The sequence below is a fragment of the Mustela lutreola genome, chromosome 5, assembly GCF_030435805.1.
Source record: "Mustela lutreola isolate mMusLut2 chromosome 5, mMusLut2.pri, whole genome shotgun sequence".
NCBI classification, from domain to species: Eukaryota; Metazoa; Chordata; class Mammalia; order Carnivora; family Mustelidae; genus Mustela; species Mustela lutreola.
In genome coordinates this window covers 22,872,295-22,875,598 of record NC_081294.1, presented here as the reverse complement: position 1 = coordinate 22,875,598, position 3,304 = coordinate 22,872,295, and the positions used below count along the sequence as shown (strand labels likewise).

Here is a 3,304-nt window from a genome sequence, read left to right as displayed (position 1 = left end):
CCATGCTATTTGTTATGCTCCACAAATAAGTGAAACCATATGATAATTGGCTCTCTCTGCTTGACTTATTTCACTCAGGATAATCTCTTCCAGTCCCGTTCATGTTGCTACAAAAGTTGGGTATTCGTCCTTTCTGATGGAAGCATAATACTCCATAGTGTATATGGACCACCTCTTCCTTATCCAATCATTCATTGAAGGGCATCTTGGTTCTTTCCATAGTTTGGCAACCGTGGCCATTGCTGCTATAAACATTGGGGTACAGGTGGCCCTTCTTTTAAAACTATGGAACGCTTCACGAATTTGCGTGTCATCCTTGCGCAGGGACCATGCTAATCTTCTCTGTATCGTTCCAATTTTAGTATATGTGCTGCTGAAGCGAGGACTATACACTTTTCTTATACACTATATACTATACACTTATACACTAACAATGAAACTGTAGAAAGGGAAATTATAAAATTGATTCCATTTACAATAGCACCAAAACCCATAAGATACCTTGGAATAAACCTATCCAAAGAGGTAAAGGATCTATACTCAAAGAAGTACAGAACATTCATGAAAGAAATTGAAGAAGACACAAAAAGATAAAAAAAAAATTCCATGCTCATGGATTGGAAGAATAAACATTGTTAAAATGTCTATGCTGCCTAGAGCAATCTATCCTTTCAATGTCATCCTGATCAAAATGCCATTGGCATTTTTCAAAGTGCTGGAACAAACAATCCTAAAATTTGTATAGAACCAGAAATGACCTCAAATCTCCAAGAAAGTGTTGAAAAAGAAAAACAAAGCTGGGGCATCACATTTCCTGATTTCAAGCTATATTCAAAGCTATATTACACACTGACACAAAAAGAGATATATACACCAATGGAATAGAATAGAGAACCCAGATAGAAACCCTCAACTCTATGGTCAAATAATCTGTAACAAAGCAGGAAAAATACCCAATAAAAAAAAGACACTCTCTTCAATAAATGGTGCTGGGAAAATTGGATAGAATGAAACTTGACCAGGACACCTGGGTGGCTCAGATGGTTAAGTGGCTGCCTTTGGCTCAGGTCATTATCCCAGGGTACTGGGATCGAGTTCTGCATCAGGCTTCTTGCTCAGTGGGAAATCTGCTTCTCCCTCTGCCTTTGCCTTATACTCTGTCTGCTTGTGCTCTCTCTCTTTCCCTGATAAATAAACAAATAAAATCTCAAAAAAAAAAAAAAGAAGGAAAGAAAGAAAGAAAGAAAGATAGAAAGAAAGAAACTCAACCATTCACTTATACCATACACAAAGATAAACTTTAAATGGATTAATAAAGATTACTAAAGGCATGGGGTGCCTGGGTGGCTCAGTCATTTAAACTTCTGTCTTCAGCTAGCTATGATTCCAGGGTCCTGGGGTTCAGTCCCCTATTGGACTCCTTGCTCAGCAGGAAACCTGCTTCTCCCTCTCCCATGCCTCCTGTTTGTGTGCACAGTCCCCCACTTTCTCTCTCCCTCTGTCAAATGAATAAAATCTTAAAAAGAATTAATAAAGTAAAAAAAAAATAGCTTTGAAATATAATATACTCAGGATATATATGAATTATGATTCTCTTTGGGATGAGTGATAAGATAAGGGCTTATGTAAATAATATGCATTTGCTATAAAATAAAAGTATGTGATGTTAGATATTTCATGCCTCTTTATCTTATATTCAGAAAATAGTACAGATCAAGTATGGGATACAATGATATGCCTCAATGCCTGTGACAAAGGAAGAAGAAAAAAAAATTTTCAAATTTCCAAACTACTTTTAGTCAGGTAGGCATCAGTAGAAGATCTGTAACAAACATATATTCAACTCACACTTCCCTGCCTTATATCTTAAGAATGTGTCTTAGGATGTTTTTAATTAAAAAAAAAAATAGCTGTCCAAATTAACCTAAAATTATGTTTAGTATTCAAAGACTAAGACCATAAAAATAAAAAAAAAAGAAAATTAAGATTTTGAACAAAATTTTAAGAACACATTCTTAGTATCTTATTTTCAAAAACAAAATATCCTTAATATGAGCAGTTTAAAAAATTATTTCAACCTTCTTTTTTGCAAATACAGCACCTGAAATACTTTTTAAAGAATAGTAGATTAAAGCCTTATTTCTAGATCATTTATACCACTTACTAATCTGCCTTGTGAAATAGAATTTTAAGACTGAAGTGTAGACTATTTGTGTTTATTCAGTGATTAAACTGATTTGTAATTACCGAAAATGTAGGCAAAGTGATCATTGACATTAATACTTTCCATATATTTTACCTTTGCAATATCAACATTTTTCATTATGCAAACTTAATTAGATGCTCTTTTTGAATTCAGAATAACTACAGAATTTTAAAAGTAGTAAGACACAAAATATAACACACCTTTGGGGAGGTTGCTGGAGTTGCTACTACTCGTATGCTTTCATCTAACTTTCATCTAACTATATACACATATAAAAGATGATTAATAAATAATTTTGTTCCATTGCTTGTTGGTAAAATGTGGATAATTGGAGGAAAAAGAAGATTTTGAAAATTCAGGTACATTCACATTTACCACTATTTTAGACTGTTTCTAATAAGTTAAAATGACTTTTTTCTTATTTATTTTATAAAGAATAATTTTTCAAAATATATTTATCAACGTGAGGCATTGTGTTCAGAGAAAATCAAGCCTCTCTCATATGAAACCTCTGGACATACTGACCTAACAGTTTCAATCTTATCTCTATCAAAAACCAACCTCAGATCTTCCTGCTGTGCCTCTGAGGAAAAAAATCCCTGCCTTGCTTGGAGGTTAATACTACCATCTGTGCTCAAACCTCTGTTCCGTCTTCTCTCTGAGGCTTTTTCCTGCATCTTTAACTTTTTACTTTTTCTATTAACAGTTTTTCCTCCAAGTAAACGCATGTTCAAATTTCTATTCTAAAACAAATAAAATATGATGTAATAGCCTTTCACCACCAAATACTTTCAAAGAAAATTATTTACTGACTGTTCTCACTTCCTTACATGCAGATTCCCCATCTATCTGCCGGAAGTACATAAGTCTGTATCACCTATTAGAGGGAATCTGCATCATCTCAAAGTACCTCTCTTATATCAAACAGAAACAGAAACAGAAACAGAAAAATGAGTTATGTTAGTTTCCTCCCTTTCCCCCAGGGATTACATCCAATTACTATCTCTCAAAGTTTGTTGCTCACACTTTATTATTACCATTCAACTCTATTTCTCTTTTATACAGACATTTTTATTTTTACTTTATATCAGTTTTCAC

The 3,304-nt window shown here is 33.6% G+C and overlaps 1 non-coding gene across 1 annotated transcript; it reads right to left on the bottom strand.

Annotated features, from left to right (window-relative positions):
- Window positions 1–279: 279 nt before the first annotated feature.
- LOC131832806 (U6 spliceosomal RNA) lies at window positions 280–386 on the bottom strand. The gene has a single exon (XR_009354170.1). It is a non-coding gene; the product is annotated as a U6 spliceosomal RNA (small nuclear RNA).
- Between the last annotated feature and the right edge of the window lie 2,918 nt (window positions 387–3,304).